Source organism: Bubalus bubalis, chromosome 12 (genome assembly GCF_019923935.1).
Source record: "Bubalus bubalis isolate 160015118507 breed Murrah chromosome 12, NDDB_SH_1, whole genome shotgun sequence".
NCBI lineage: Eukaryota > Metazoa > Chordata > Mammalia > Artiodactyla > Bovidae > Bubalus > Bubalus bubalis.
The window spans coordinates 61687824-61705575 of NC_059168.1; the positions used below are offsets into that span (position 1 = coordinate 61687824).

General features: G+C 38.1%; 1 protein-coding gene across 1 annotated transcript in view; it reads right to left on the reverse strand.

Moving 5' to 3' along the window:
• Nucleotides 1-9949, reverse strand: part of LOC102389627 (WD repeat containing planar cell polarity effector) — a 454572-nt gene extending 444623 nt beyond the window's left edge. The window contains exon 1 of the mRNA XM_045162259.1: nt 9930-9949. The gene's annotated coding sequence lies outside the window, so the exon portion shown is untranslated. The remainder of the gene's footprint in view (nt 1-9929) is intronic.
• Nucleotides 9950-17752: the final 7803 nt, after the last annotated feature.

Consider the following 17752-nt stretch of genomic DNA (forward strand, 5'->3'; position numbering starts at 1 on the left):
AAATATCAATAGCCTCTGAGTGTCCCTTCAAGGTGAATCTTCTTCCTTCAAATACTGAATCTGTTATTAGGACTCTTCAGGGAGAGCTCTAATAATCCCCAGAGGTTAAGGAATGCAGTACACTAGACACAGAACTCTTGAATCACAGAACTCTGGGCCAGTTTGCTCCACCTCCAACTTTACTAAAAGTGAAACAGAGCCCCAAAGCGGGAACTGACTTGTCCAGGGAAACATGGCTGGTAGAACTCCAGTCTCCTGAACCCTGTCCCACCCCCTAACTCATATTCCACTGTGGATACTCTGGATTGGCTAGAACTGAGGTATCAAAATAAAATAACTCTCTTAATTTGCTTGGGCTTAGAACATGGATTTCAAACAAATAGCAAGCAAGGAAGGAAAAAAAAAAAACAAAAACACAAAACATTGCTGTACCAGAAAACTAGAAATCTGCAAGGTAGATTTTTTTTACATAAATAAACAGCAAGGTATTACTATCTGGTTGGAATATTGACATACCACACACCTCGCTCATTAGGTATCGTAAAACACTGAATTAAGTGTATTATAGCAATTACTTGACTCTCTGGAAAATACTGGTTACTTAGGCGAATTCCTTATGTCTTACAGAGACTTGTGGTCTCCAAACTTCAAACATTTTCCATGGAATATAACAAATATGTTTTTAATAGAATTTATTTTGGGATTTCAGGAAATAACTGTAAATCTGCAGCCTATAGGCATTGCACACATGAAGAAAAGGGGCATCAATCTCTCAAAATTCTGGCAAGAAGGGAGTGGCTGTTTCCAAAGTTTTTTCCCTTTCCAATAAGATGCTTGTTAGTGCCAAAAAAAACAGCTCATCAGCAATGTTGTTTCATTTTATAGGGATGTTTTGAGAGAGAGAAAAAAATTAGTAATGTGTCCTGTGATTTTTCAAACCTTATGTCCCAAAGCCTATAATAATCTTGCTGCTTTTTATTTTAAAAAAGAAAACCAAATGTTTGAGATTTGATCTTTAAGTCTACTATGTTCACTGCAAGCACATATTTTAACCTTATTACAAGAAGCAACACGTAGTTTCTTTAAATGTTGCCCAGTCAAAAAAGAAAATCGGAGAAGGCAATGGTACCCCACTCCAGTACTCTTGCCTGGAAAATCCCATGGATGGAGGAGCCTAGTAGGCTGCAGTCCATGGGGTCGCTAAGAGTTGGACACGACTTCACTTTCACTTTTCACTTTCATGCACTGGAGAAGGAAATGGCAACCGACTCCAGTGTTCTTGCCTGGAGAATCCCAGGGACGGGGGAGCCTGGTGGGCTGCCGTCTATGGGGTCGCACAGAGTTGGACACGACTGAAGCGACTTAGCAGCAGCAGCAGCAGCAAAAAAGAAAATAAAAAAAACCATAGATTCCATTAAGGACTGGGTGTTCTTCTATGTGTAACATAAGTTACACATAGTAAGAGCCATAGCTATAAAATAGCATTTCCTTACCTCTGCTAGAGGGTTCAACCTCTATTACCCCTAAATCAGGGTGCCCAGGGATGTCTCATGTGTGCTCATGTGTGCTAGTTCCCTAGGCTGCCAAAAGGTGTTCCCAGTTCTCCTTGCCCAATAAAAGCAACTGCTGCCAACCTTCCAAGCTTTGTCACCACTGCCCACCGAAGGCACTGCCACTGTGTGCAAGGAGGTCTGAAAGCCTGAAGTCCGGGCTCAAGGCATTGGAAGTATTGATGATTCTGGCACCAGTATTCATAAGACTGATAGGTGCACTCTCTGTGTCCTAAGATTAGCCAAATAAAACTAACAGACAAACAAACAAAAACTCAGCTCCATTAGTTCTTACTAGATTTTATAAAACTGCCATGTTGGGGCCACAGGGCTCAGGGACAGGCTGTTCAATAGCTATTTGTTGAAAAATATGAGTGAGTCCACCAGGCTGGGCTGCAAACAATCTGTTGTCCTCAACTCCATCTGCTGCCCTTGATGCAACCTCTGTAACTTGATTCTCTCTTTTATTGGCTTCATTCTTTTTGGGAGGCAATTCTATAAATAGAACTTCAGAGGGCCCACCTCCACCAGACCCCAGGAATGCCCAGATATGCCTGAATCCTGGGGGGAGAAAACTTACTTTCAAGCATTCTTCTTTTAATATAAATTTATTTATTTTAATTGGAGGCTAATTACTTTACAATATTGTACTGGTTTTGCCATACATCAAGATGAATCCGCCACAGGTGTACACATGTTCCCCATCCTGAGCCCCCCTCCCACCTCCCTCCCCATACCATCCCTCTGGGTCATCACAGTGCACCAGCCCTGAGCATCCTGTATCATGCATTCAAGCATTCTTTCTTTGTCTTAGAAAAGGGAATTACAGAAGTGACATACAAAATTTATGTCTTATATGATTCTCATCAGATGTTATGAATTGGTAGCCTGCAGCCAAATCTGGCCAGATGATTTTTTTAAGCCTACATGATTTTTTAAGTATTTGAACTAGAATACTCTAAATCAATTGTTCTCATATATACGCATGTGTCAGAATTAATCTTGTTAAAAGAGTGCTGGGCTCCACCCCCAGTTTCTGATTCAGTATATCTGGGTTAGGGTCTGATAATTTGAATTTCTACTTAGTCTCTGATGCATTTCTGGTCTGGGGACATACTCTGAGAACCACTTTTTGGGGGTTCTCTGGTTTTCCCAGACTCCATCACTAGAGTCCACTATATTTTGTCTGGCCTACTTCACTTATTCAAGTTACCCATTTGGCTTTTGAGTTTGAAAGCTTGAAATCGTGTACAAGGCCCTGTATCCTTGTCTGTTGAAGTAAAATGCTAACTCAAGAGCCAATGATTGGGAAATGAAAGATGTAGAAACAAAGAATTGCTGTTGGGCTGGGAACTGTTAACAATTTAGACTATATATTTCTGCCACCTAGCAGAATCACCGAACTCCCAGTTCCCTGAAAGACAAAGATAAAGGCTTGACACACATTCCTAGATTGTTTTTATAGGAAGCAGCCCCCTCTAGATGAAAACTGCTGACCACAAGAATATAGCCCTAGACTGGCTTAAACCAGAAATTGATGATGCTTGAAACTTCACCTTGATGCCAACCAATCTAAGAATTGTCCACAAGCTGATCACATACTATAAAAATCCTGACTACGTCCTCCAGGGTGGGTCACATGGTTTTGAGGGCATTAGCCCACTGTGGCCCCCTTTGCCTGGCAAAGCAATAAAAAAAAAAAACTATTCTTTTTTTTACTTCACCAAAAACTCTTGTCTCCATGTTTCTATTCGGCACTGGTGAACATAGGCCCAGTTTTGGCAACAAGCTGAGTCTCAATAATTCAGGTGAAAATTCATGGAGATGACTGTATTACTCAATTTGTTTCACTTATAACTTTTGGCTTATAATACTACAATATTATAACATTACAACAAAATGTTCAGTAAATGGTGTTTCTATTACACAGGTCCTTATTTTTCATTATGGCTACTACTGACACTTGATTATTCTTGCGATTACCATCACCTTTTCGTCCATGTACGTAAATATGCTTGATATTAGCTAAATACAGAAATGGAAAATGAAAAAGCCCAGATTGCTTATGACAAATGAAAAAGCAATTCAATTTTTGTCTATTTATGTTCAATACTATCACTTTAAAAAATAAATGGTAACGTTTCAAGCATATGTACATTTGAATTTCTAACCTGTACTTTGGTCAAAGACCAAATACTTCCTAAATGAAAAATACTGATGATATTCATAGCTACAGACTTACAAATTTAAACCTATCATAAAAAATGAATATTTTTATATTTTTGTTGTTTAACTTTTTACTGAAATACAACAAATAAACAGAATAGCACATACACTTTAAGTGTAACAGTCATTCAATTTTCACAAATTAAACAGACATGTCTAACCAGTACCCAGAGCAAGAAACAGAACATCATCAACCCCCAGAAATCTCCCTCATGCTCCTCTCACAATTTTAACCCCAAGGATAACCACTATCCAGACTTTTAACATCACAGATTTGTTTTGCCTATTCTCTCAATTTATGCAAATAGACTCATTATATACTACATTGCGTGTGGCTTCTTTTGATCAACATTATGTTTATGAGATTCACTCACACTGGTGTATCGAGTTTGTTCATTCTCTCCAATACAGTATTCAATTGTGTGACCATACTACTGCTTATTCATTCTACTGTTGCTGAGCACTTGGATCATTTACATTTTGAGGCCATTAGAAAAAGTGCTGCTATACACAAGCTTATATGTCATTTGCTATACATACATAGGCATTTCTGTTAAGTGTATACCTAGCCAGGCTTCAGCAATACATGAACCGTGAACTTCCAGATGTTCAAGCTGGTTTTAGAAAAGGCAGAGGAACCAGAGAGCAAATTGCCAACATCTGCTGGATCATCGAAAAAGCAAAAGAGTTCCAGAAAAACATCTATTTTGGCTTTATTGACTATGCCAAAGCTTTTGACTGTGTGGATCACAATAAACTGTGGAAAATTCTGAAAGAGATGGGAATACCAGACCACCTGATCTGCCTCTTAAGAAACCTATACGCAGGTCAGGAAGCAACAGTTAGAACTGGACATGGAACAACAGACTGGTTCCAAATAGGAAAATGAGTACGTCAAGGCTGTATATTGTCACCCTGCTTATTTAACTTATACGCAGAGTACATCAGGAGAAACGCTGGGCTGGAAGAAGCACAAGCTGGAATCAAGACTGCCCGGAGAAGTATCAATAATCTCAGATATGCAGATGACACCACCCTTATGGCAGAAAGTGAAGAGGAACTAAAGAGCCTCTTGATAAAAGTGAAAGTGGAGAGTGAAAAAGTTGGCTTAAAGCTCAACATTCAGAAAACTAAGATCATGGCATCTGGTCCCATCACTTCATGGGAAATAGATGGGGAAACAGTGGAAACAGTGTCAGACTTTATTTTCTTGGGCTCCAAAATCACTGCAGATGGTGACTGCAGCCATGAAATTAAAAGACGCTTACTCCTTGGAAGAAAAGTTATGACCAACCTAGATAGCATATTGAAAAGCAGAGACATTACTTTGCCAACAAAGGTCTGTCTAGTCAAGGCTATGGTTTTTCCTGTGGTCATGTATGGATGTGAGAGTTGCACTGTGAAGAAAGCTGAGCACTGAAGAATTGATGCTTTTGAAGTGCGGTGTTGGAGAAGACTCTTGAGAGTCCCTTGGACTGCAAGGAGATCCAACCAGTCCATTCTGAAGGAGATCAGCCCTGGGATTTATTTGGAAGGAATGATGCTAAAGCTGAAACTCCAGTACTTTGGCCACCTCATGCGAAGAGTTGACTCATTGGAAAAGACTCTGATGCTGGGAGGGATTGTGGGCAGGAGGAGAAGGGGACGACAGAGGATGAGATGGCTGGATGGCATCACTGACTCGATGAACGTGAGTCTGAGTCTGAGTGAACTCCGGGAGTTGGTGATGGACAGGGAGGCCTGGCGTGCTGCGATTCATGGGGTCGCAAAGAGTAGGACACGACTGAGCAACTGAACTGAACTGAACTGAGGAGTAGAATGGCTGGGTCATAGGGTATGTGTATGGTCAGCTTTAGGAGATATTTCTGGTTTTCCAAAATGGTTGTACAAATTCATACTCCCTCTAGAAGTGTACCAGAGTTCCAATTTCTCTACATTCTCACCAGCCCTTTGGATTTCACTGACACTTTAAAAAAAGGTTTGCTTGGATTTAAGACACTGGTATCTCCATTTTCACACATATTAAGTTTACTGTACAATTTCTATCACTTTCAAGAAATTGAGACATGAATCTGTCTTTAATAAATGAATGGGTTTCACAACCAATTTGTACATAGATACCCTAAATTAGTGAATTTGCTACCTAAGTAAATTTTTTTCCTGCCAAGCTGTAATCTAAAGGTATAACCAATAGTACTTTGCATTTCTTCACTGGGTGCTGTTGTTTGTAGTAACTCTTCCTTCGAGTGATGCTCTTTTAGAATCACAATTTTAGTAATGCAGTAAGAAGGCAATGGCACCCCACTCCAGTACTCTTGCCTGGAAAACCCCATGGATGGAGGAACCTGGTAGGCTGCAGTCCATGGGGTCGCTAAGAGTTGGACACGACTTCACTTTCACTTTCACTTTTCACTTTCATGCATTGGAGAAGGAGATGGCAACCCACTCCAGTGTTCTTGCCTGGAGAATCCCAGGGATGGGGGAGCCTGGTGGGCTGCTGTCTATGGGGTCGCACAGAGTCGGACACGACTGAAGTGACTTAGCAGCAGCAGCAGCAGCAAGAAGTTCAAGACCTCACTCTATAACCTCAGTGATTTCTGGATAATGTCTGCCCACAGGGAAGAATGTTGGTAGTTTCTGGCCAAAGGTTGACTCTAATGATCTGTAACAAAGTTTCTAATATCATTCAGCTCCTCTCATTATGCTGTAAGTCTCCCTCAAAAACACTGAGATAAAGCACAAATAAAAGACATTTTTTGTGTCACTATCAAGGACCAGTGTCAGGTTCCTGGGACCTTTTTTTTTTTCCAAGGCTGGTTTTCTCCCCAGAATCTCTGGTAGCCAAGTGTTATAACACACTAAATGTTTTATTAATTGTTCAACTGAGCAGGAATTAGCCTTAGCAAAATCAAGATATTATGTATTTCCCATGCTTAGTGTTAATTTCTTTCCTTTGTTCGTTTATTTCTTTCTTTGACCCAGTGATTTCTGACTTTGATACTTTGCATCTTAAATTTTGTTGGTTCACCTGGTAATTACAATATTTACACCTTTCTTAATACTGTACAGCTTAACAATGTAACTTCTCATTCCATATTTGTCATTTTTAACCAGCAGCTGGATAAGCAGAAAATCATTAATTTGGATGATTTTATTTTTTAAAAGTATAAAAGCTTCAAATTTTTTTAAAAAGATATATACTCATTTTTAAAAAATTCAAGCAATTTAGAAAAGTATAACAAGTAAAGCAAAAGTTTGCTTCCTCTTATCACTCAGAAATTAACCATTGCTAACCATCACTAATAATCAGTGAATATTATTCTAGACATCTCTCTATGCCTATCTACAGATAGGTTAGACAAACAGAAGGATAAAAAGATGTTATTACAATTGGATCACACAACAGTTAGTGGTTATTAAAAAATCACCAGTTAAATTTTAACAAAAGAAATGCAAACTGAATGATATGAAATATGAACCTAATATAAATTTTCCATCACATTTCAGGCATAATTTAGAGATTGGGCTAGTCTCACTCCTGATAGCTAACTCTTGGCTAAGCCTAGAGGAATTTTTTGATTGCATATCCAGCAATACTAGTCGCCTCAATCTCTGATAGTTCATCCTATCATAATGTGTGTTTTTGTCAGTAACTTGTTACTTTGTGTAAAAAGATAAAATGGAAAGAAAGGAAGGAAGGTCAGTTTCTACTTCAACATCTGTATTTCAGTTTGTCATTTTAGTGGTCCCCTTAATTAAAGGGCCATGTAAACTGTAGACGATGCTTGCTGAGCATTATAGGGTGAACTAGTTTTTTGTTGTTGTTGTTGTTAAATAGGTCTGACCTTCCTACTTCATTCTGGAATAGGTCCAAAGGACCATTATGGTGTGGTCGCATCAGAGATTATGGTAACCTGCCTGATCTATATCCTCTTAACTGTGGAAGGAGTTTGCATTAAAAGTCTAGTCTTGTTCAATCTGTTTTATGTAGCCTGTTATTGCTATGAGGCTTCTTTTTTTATCTGCAAAATTCTAGTGAGATTATCTTTAGATCATGAGCACAAAACTCCAGAGCAGTGGTAACTAACAAAAAAGACCCATACAAAATGACATAAAAATGTTGATGGATTGTGTATTGTATGCTCTGCACAATGACACAACCATGAACTTGCAGAATATCTGTGTAATATACCAAGCAGCACCAGGGAAACTCTATACTCACTCCTTAAATTAACCACATAGAGCATAGTGTTATCAATTGCATCTCATAAACTAGACTGTAAAGAATCTCAGAAGGCTATAATTGAACATGAACTGTATATTCATTAAGGAAGACCAGCATGACCCAGACAAATGTGAAGAAAAGGACTAACACATCTTGAGCTTCTATTTTTATGCCAGATAAGCTGTTTATAGGTTGTCCTTTGCATTCTCAAACAACCCTGTGGAATCGGTATTGTTTGTATTTTCATGTTACAGACAAGTAAACAGGGCTTTGAAGGAGCTGATGTAATGAACCAGAATCTGAATCTAGATCTGTCCAACATTAGGACTTTCATCCTGAGCTGTTCTCTCTTCCTGCAAACTGTTATCTCAAAAAAAAAAAAAAATTCAGACTATACATCAAATGAAGCTTGGTGCAAGGATGATATGGGCAGTCAGTGTATGACTCCACTACTTGATCATTCCTCAGAGCATCAGACCTACTACTCCAGTAAGGTCATCTATGTTCTCTCAGACTCACACCTAACATTAAATGGATTTGGGTACTGCCTGTGCCTGCCACCTGATGCTGCCAAGGGAAATGGAAGAACAGCTGCTGGAAAGACTTACTAATTCCTTTGAATAGTTTGTGACATTATCTAAACTTTAGATTCTAAAAGGCTTTGTAGATACTGCAATTTAAGAGAAAAATATATCAAGATATATCTGGAAACAAGAGAATGAAAGGGTTTTTGAAAAATTTTTGTTAGCAGTATGTAGACTTCTCAGATAATGTATATGAAATTTAACCCCAAGTTATGACTACTTGTGTGACAGTTTTGGCATTAAGAGATGGAATTCTATTTGAAAGGTCATGTGCACATTTGAGCAACATGATATCAAGTGATCTTATTAGGGAGATTACATCGTAGACCTTGTGATATTAAAAGCATTTTTTAAAAGTCATGAGCTGCTTAAAGGTAAAAACTGATTGTCTATGTGGCATATTTGTCTTAACAAATTTAATACCATGGAAAACTAAGTTTAAAAATGGATTCACTGTTTCATCACTCTTTGTGACTTAAAAATCTCTCTAAAAATACTTGGGTAGAAAAGTCATATCTCCTAAGGAACAGAGGGTATTCTCAATTAAAGTGTAATAGGCCACTTGACAGCAGGGACAACTTCTAATGTTGTCCTTCAGAACTTTAGAACTTCATAATGTTCTAAAGAAAAAAAAAAATCAGTGATTTCTCTAACCTAAAGTCATATGTTCCACATGTATGAATGGTGTGGGTATGGAGGAAAGAGGGTGTTAATTCTCATTTTATTTTAATAACTGGAGAAACTGAGAGAAGTGTTGGAAGTTATCATAGTGTTCATGGATTCATACACTTTTATCTGTATTCACATTCTTTCTAAACAGAACACCTATACTTTGGTTCGGATCAAGGAGGCCATTCCTTCCTCCTTGTTTCTAATCTGCTCTAATTTGAAAGCTGCAGTAGCCATGCAACTCTCTCCTCTGGCTCCCTGGCCTTGTTTTATGCCTGTGGTTGGGAATGGCACTTCACTTGTTTTTTGGTTTTAATTTACTAAATTACTTATTGAGATAAGACTTATAACACCTTTATATCAAAACTTTTATATGTAAATTTTTGATATAAAACAACACTTTTATATATAAAAGAATTACCTTTATATCAAAGTAACTGAGTACCAGTCTATGAATGATTGATTATGTTCTTCCACTGATAACACTTTTCAGACATCTCTCATGTTGAAATGAAACAAATGATCCAGACTAAGGCACACAGGATTCAGATTCACCTCGGAAATTTGTTTCTCATACAGTGAAGAAAATTATTAAGCTGCAATTGCTTAAAAAAAAAAAGTAAAAGAGTCAAAGGAAAAGAAAACAGTTAATACCCTAAAGAGAAATGAACTCACCATCACATTTTTCTAAGTATAGTTCTTCCAGTTTTTTCCCTTTGAGAACTCTTCTGTATGATTCTCCCCTTTTGGCTTCACAGTCTGCACAACCCAGAGAAAAACCTCTGATTATAGAAACTTTCCATGTGGTGAAATTTTAGGTTCCCCTTTCCCCTACCCACCCCACCTTCTGCACAAACAGTTTCACCATCTGTCTATAACACAGCCCGAAATTCCACCCAGTAAATATATTCCTTCAGATTACATATGTACCCATTTATTTTAAAAATCATAATCACTTCAACATTCCCATCAACCAAATACAGCTATTTATATTGTTTTAACTATCTCTGATATTTCCAGTGCTTCTGCAGATATTTTTAATCATACAGACAGTGGGTGAATGCATGTTTAGTTCTGCTTGCTCATTTGATGTTGTTTAGAATATCCATATGCCAATACCAGGCATATATTTATCACATTAATCTTAACTGTCAGTGCATTCTCCTTTGACAATTTACAATGTATAAGGAATTTGAATTGTTTTAAGTTTTGTTTTCATAAACATTTCTGCCTTAAATGTTATTGTACACATTGGCTTGATTCTGACTTTTTGAGATTATTTTCTTAAATAATCTTAAATTTTTGGAAGTAGAAATTCTGGGTCAAAGAATGGTAATATTTTAGTATCTCATTTCATTTTTCTAACATGGTTAAACCTACTCCACTGAAAGATTGTATTGATTTGTAATGCTATCAGCAACATTTGAGTACCAGTCTCTGTATATTGTTCAGTTCAGTCTCTCAGTCGTGTCCGACTCTTTACGACCCCATGACCCACAGCACACCAGACCTCCCTGTCCAACACCAACTCCTGGAGCCTACCCAAACTCATATCCATTGAGTCGGCGATGCCATCCAACCATCTCATCCTTTGTCGTCCCCTTCTCCTCCTGCCCTCAATCTTTCCCAGCATCAGGGTCTTTTTCAGTTAAAAAATATACACATAGTATTTATATGTGCATAGCTAGAACTCATAATTGTTAATTTTATTTTTTTTATTAAACAAGGTCATGATTTTTCAGTTATTGTTCCAGTATAGTTCTTTCATCTGGAAAGTCTAGAGTCTGGATGTTGATCTCACAGTTCTGCATTAAGATCATACAGCAAGAAAGTGACTGAATTAAGATTTGAATTTAGATTTGTCTGACCTCAAATCACTCCTCCATAAGGAGAGGGGACTGGGCTGGAAGATTGTGGGGGAGCTGGACACAAATACAAGAATGTTCTTCGAATATTTTATAAATCAAAAAATTTTAATACTATATTAGTTTCATTGCTAAACATAGTATTCATACTGAATAGTACATATGTAATTATAAACTGAACTCTTGCTAGGAAATAGAACATTGTTAATATTTTAGAAGCTCTGTGTGGGTTCTCTACTCTCTTCTAGAAGTAACCTACATAACCTACTCTCCCACTTCTGTGATTTTGTTTTCCTTTGCTTTTCTTTATAATTTTACCCTTTACATATGCCTCCCTAAATTACACATTGGTTGGGTTTTATCTGTTTCCAGGCATCATGTAAATGAAATTATACTGTCTGTATTCTTCCTGACTCAATATCATGTTTATAAGATTAATTTATATTGATACATATAGCTATAATTTATTTTTATTTCTGTAGAGTTGCAATGGTTTTATATGCTGTATAACAAATTGCCACAAATTTAATGACTTAAGACATCATTTATTATCTCAGTTTCCACAGGGTCAAGAGTCCAGGTGTGACTTAACTTGGTCCTTTCCTTGGAGTCTTACAGGTAGTAATCAAAGTGTCAGCCAGGCTATATTTTCATCTGAAGGCTTAACTGGGGAAGGATCGACTTTCAATCTCATTCATATTGTTGACAGAAAGCATTTTCTTGCACCAATCATGGAGTGATATTCCCTCACCTTGCCATACAGCATAATCTAGTCAAGAGAGGAACATCCTATGATCTTTGTCATGTTTTCTCAGAAGCAAGTCATATATTCTACCTACATTCAAGTAGAGATTATGTACAGTATAATAGCAGGGGTAGAGATTATGGGGGCCAACTTAGAATTCTGCTAACCACAACAGTAATGTAGTATTTATTGTGTGTGTAAGCCATAATTTATTCATCTAATCTACCACTGATGGACATTTAGATTGTTTCTAGTTTGGGAGCTGTGATGGTTAATTTTTTGTGTTAACTTGGCTGGGTCACTGTGCCCAGATTTTTAGATGTTTTTGTGTGGGTGTTTTTGGATGATATTTAAATTCAAATTGTTGAACTTTGAGCAAGGCAGATTGCCCTCCATAATGTGAGTAGATCTCATTCAATCAGCTGAAAGCCTGAATGGAACAAAAGACTGAGCTTCCTTGAGCAAGAGGGAAACCTGCCAGCAGACTGCACTCTATCTGCAACATTGACTCTTTCTGGTTCACCAGCAGACTGTCTTTGGACTCCAACTGTAGCTATTTCCTGAGTTTTCAGTATGCTGGCTCCCCCATCAAATTTTGGACTTGCCAAGCCTCCCTAATGGCATGAGCCAATTCCTTAAAATACCTGCGTGTGTGTGTGTGTGTGTGTGTGTGTATACACAGATATACACACATACAGATCTTATTAGTTCTGTTGCTCTGAAGGACCTTGACTAATACAAGGGCTATAATTAACAATTATTCCATGAATGTTCTCTGTATATCTCCTGATGAACATGAGGAAGAGTTACTGGGTATATACTAGGAGTGGAATTCCTAGGCTGTAATGTGTGCTTCTATTCACCTTTATAAGGTAATGTCAAGCTATTTTTCAAAGTTTTATGCTCATTTATACTCTTACCAGCACAGCTGAGTTCCTAGTAATACAATTGCTCAAATTTTTGTCAATATGATTGCGCGTGTGTGTGTTAGGTGTTCAGCCAGCCCGACTCTTTGCAACCCCATGAACTTCAGCCCACCATGCTCCTCTATCCATGGGATTTTCCAGGCAAGAGTACTGGAGTGGGTAGCCATTTCCTTCTCCAGGAGATCTTCTGGACCCAGGGATTGAACCCAGGTCTCCTGCACTGCAGGCCGATTCTTTACCCACTGAGCTACCAGGGAAGCCCTTATGGTTCAGCTGATAAATAATCTGCCTGCAATGCGGGAGACCTAGGTTTGATCCTTGGGTTGGTATGAAATGCTATCTCATTACAGTTGCATTTTCTTCATAAGTGATTAGGTTGAACATGTTTTCATGTGTTTATGGGCCATTTAAGTTTCTTATTTTGTAAAAGATTTGGTCAAGTCTCTTGCTTTTTATCCACTAAGTATTTTGCCATTTTCTTATTGATCTGTAGTAGCTCTTATATATTTTAGGTATTAGATCTCAGCAATATGCTATAAATATCTTATAGTTCTTTCCTTGTCTATGATGTCTTTTGATGATCAGAAATCCTTAATTTTAATGTAGTTTACATATCACCTTTTTTTCTCTGTTTAGCATTTTATGCTTTAAGAAATCCTTCTATACTCTGCTGTCTTGAAAACGTTTTCCTATATTATCTTTCAAAGGATTTAATTTTGCCACTGACTCATTGTTCTTTATTTCTCTCAGGAATTTATTTTGAAGAGATAGATATGATTAAAGGGACACTGGAAGGATGTACTGCCTCAGGACACTACGTGGTTAAGACACACAAAGAGGTATCAGAATGGATGGAAAGATATGCTTAAAGCTCCAAAAGATAGAAAGGCACTAAAATAAATGTCTATTATCTCACAATTTTGCCTAGGTTTAGTTATACAACTGTAATTAGAATAATCTATGACATAATTGAGTAGTGAAAGTGTTAGTTCTTCAGTCGTGTCTGATTCTTTGCAACCCCATGGACTGTAGCCCACCAGGTTCCTCTGTCCATGGAATTCTCCAGGCAAGAATACTGGAGTGGGTAGCCACTCCCTTCTCCAGGGACTCTTCCTGACCCAGGGATCAAATCTGGGTCTCCCAATTGCAGGCAGATTCTTTACCATCTTAGCTACCAGGGAAGACTGTAATTAGAATAACCTATGACATAATCCCTAAGAAACAAAAAACTCTAACTCAAAAGGAAAGTTCATTTGAACTCAAAAACATTTAAACAATTCCATTTATTTTACTCACAACCTTGGCAAAATAAATTGAAAAGCATAATTTAAAAAAATATGCAGAGAGTTTTACTTCTTCTTTTACTTCTTTTTTCCCCTTGCTTTGCTACCTAGATAGGACCTCCACTACAATTTGAATAGAAGTTGGGAAGGTGGGAACTTCTTGTTCCCAATTTTAGGAGGAAAGCATTCAACATGTGACTAACAGAAGAACAAACCTGACTAACCTTTGTGCTCTGCTGCCTGGGCTTAGTCATACTGGCTCTGCACCTTTGTGCTACCTTTAGACTGAAACATACATGATAGTCCATTCTTTAGGTCATTCATATAGAGACTAAAATGTTGCATAACAGAGAATAACATGTCTTGTTGGAGGTTGAGAGGAATACTGTGCCCAGATTTACAATGCCAGCTGCAAGAAAAAAGATTTATCACATCTTCTCTAGGGTCTGACCAGCACCAAGAAGTTCTAAACAGCCAGGCATTCCTCTTCCCCTTTTCGTATGAAAAACAGCCTGAATTCTAACTTGGATAAGATGATTCTCTATAACATTAGTCTATCATCTTCTCAGTCTGCTGGCTTTCCAAATAAAGTTACTGTTTCTTGCTGCAATACTTCATCTGTCAATGTATTGGCCTGTCATGCAGAGAGCAGTACGAGCTTGGACTTGGTTAGCATGATCATTAAGTGTGGTATCAGCTTAGGTTTTTATGAGCTTGAGAAAGCTCCTTCTTATTCCTGGTTTGCTAAGGGATACGTGTGTAATGCATTTTGACAAATGCTTTTTATTCATGTATGGAAATTATCTCTTTTTTTTGCCTTCTTTATTCTGTTACTGTGGTTATAATGATTGACTTTTGAGTCTTAAAACAACCTTGCATTCTTGGGGTAGATGCTTCTAGAATTGTCATGGTATATTATTCCTGTTACATATTGTTAGAATCAATTAACCATTTTTTCAAGGATTTTGACTCTGTGTTCATGAAAGTATTGGTAGATAAATTTCTTTTCTTGTCTTGTCAGGTTTTAAAATCAGGTATGGTTACAAGCAGGCAGGAAGATACTCCTCCCTTCTCTATTTTACATAAGAACTTTTGTAAGATGAATGTTATTTCTTCAGTGACTACTTGAATTTATAATAGAATTCACCAGTGAACCATCTGAATTTAGAGTTCTCTGTTATGGCAAGTTTTTGACAATATATTTAAGTTATTTAATAGATAAAGGACTATTAGTATTTTCTGCTTAATCTGTGTTGACTTTGGTAAATTGCATTTTTCAAGAAATTTACCCACTTTAAGTCATCAGATTTTTTGGTACAGAGTTTTATAATATTATCTTATTATCTTTTAATGTCTGTAGCATTTACAGTGATAACTTCTCTTTTATTTCTGATATTAGTCATTTATGTTGCATCTTTTTCTTGATCAGTTTTAGAATTTATGTATTTTGCTGATATCTGAAGATTATCAGCTTTTGGCTTTCTTAATTTTTCTCTCTCGTTTTTATGTTTTTAAGTCTTTTCCAAAGTTTTGAACTTGTCTTGTGACCTAAGACAAACAGAATGCCAAGATTATTTCTCCAGCGACTATCTAGTTCAGGGTCTGCAACAATAGTAAGCTATGTGCAAGTTCTGCATGACAAGAGGAGAACTCCTTTATAGAGGGGAAAAGAAGCTGGGAGGGTTATAGTAAACAAAGGGCTTTCATTGGCTGAGTCTTTGCCAGGAAATAAGAAGAGTCCTTCTTCTTCATGTTGGGCTCTACTATTATCCTAGGGCATGAGAACTTGCCAATCTGATTTGCTGACTCTGTTTAAGGTTTCCATTTACTAACTTTTTAACAGATTGAGAATACATTTTCTTCACTCATAAAGCCAATATATAAGTAATGTAAATAACTGAGATCTCACCTCTCCCGTTCAGTTTCATGGAAATAGGTAGTGTTAGATCAAATTCCCCAGAAGTAGAATCTAAGATAGGGATTTGGGTGCATACGGATTATTGAGGGAATGTTCTTTGGAAAAAATTGGAAAGGAGGGAAAGGAGCATAACAGGGAAGCAAAAGAACTGCCAAGCAAGGATCTGCTATTAGATAAGGTATCAGATCAGATCAGTCGCTCAGTCGTGTCCGACTCTTTGCAACCCCATGAATTGCAGCACGCCAGGCCTCCCTGTACATCACCAGCTCCCGGAGTTCACTGAGACTTGAGTCCATCGAGTCAGTGATGCCATCCAGCCATCTCATTCTCTGTCATCCCCTTCACCTCTTGCCCCCAATCCCTCCCAGTATCACAGTCTTTTCCAATGAGTCAACTCTTCGCATGAGGTGGCCAAAGTACTGGAGTTTCAGCTTTAGCATCATTCCTTCTAAAGAAATCCCAGGGCTGATCTCCTTCAGAATGGACTGGTTGGATCTCCTTGCAGTCCAAGGGATTCTCAAGAGTCTTCTCCAACACCACACTTCAAAAGCATCAATTCTTCGGCGCTCAGCCTTCTTCACAGTCCAACTCTCACATCCATACATGACCACAGGAAAAAACATAGCCTTGACTAGATGAACCTTTGTTGGCAAAGTAGTGTCTCTGCTTTTGAATATGCAATCTAGGTTGGTCATAACTTTCCTTCCAAGGAGTAAGTGTCTTTTAATTTCATGGCTGCAGTCACCACCTGCAGTGATTTTGGAGCCCAGAAAAATAAAGTCTGACACTGTTTCCACTGTTTCCCCATCTATTTCCCATGAAGTGATGGGGCTGGATGCCATGATCTTCATTTTCTGAATGTTGAGCTTTAAGCCAACTTTTTCACTCTCCTCTTTCACTCCTCAAGAGGCTTTTGAGTTCCTCTTCACTTTCTGCCATAAGGGTGGTGTCATCTGCATATCTGAGCTTATTGAGATTTCTCCTGGCAATCTTGATTCCAGCTTGTGTTTCTTCCAGTCCAGCATTTCTCATGATGTACCCTGCATAGAAGTTAAATAAACAGAGTGACAATATACAGCCTTGACGTACTCATTTCCCTATTTGGAAGCAGTCTGTTGTTCCATGTCCAGTTCTAACTGTTGCTTCCTGACCTGCATACAGATTTCTCAAAAGGCAGATCAGGTGGTCTGGTATTCCCATCTCTTTCAGAATTTTCCACAGTTTATTGGGATCCACACAGTCAAAGGCTTTGGCATAGTCAATAAAGCAGAAATAGATGCTTTTCTGGAACTCTCTTGCTTTTTCCATGATCCAGCAGATGTTGGCAATTTGATCTCTGGTTCCTCTTCCTTTTCTAAAACCAGCTTGAACATCAGGAAGTTCACGGTTCACATATTGCTGAAGCCTGGCTTGGAGAATTTTGATCATTACTTTACTAGCGTGTGAGATGAGTGCAATTGTGTGGCAGTTTGAGCATTCTTTGGCATTGCCTTTCTTTGGGATTGGAATGAACACTGACCTTTTCCAGTCCTGGGGCCACTGCTGAGTTTTCCAAATTTGCTGGCATATTGAGTGCAGCACTTTCACAACATCATCTTTCAGGATTTAGAATAGCTCAACTGGAATTCTATCACCTCCACTAGCTTTGTTCGTAGTGATGCTTTCTAAGGCCCACTTGACTTCACATTCCAGGATGTCTGGCTCTAGGTCAGTGATCACACCATCGTGATTATCTGGGTCGTGAAGATCTTTTTTGTACAG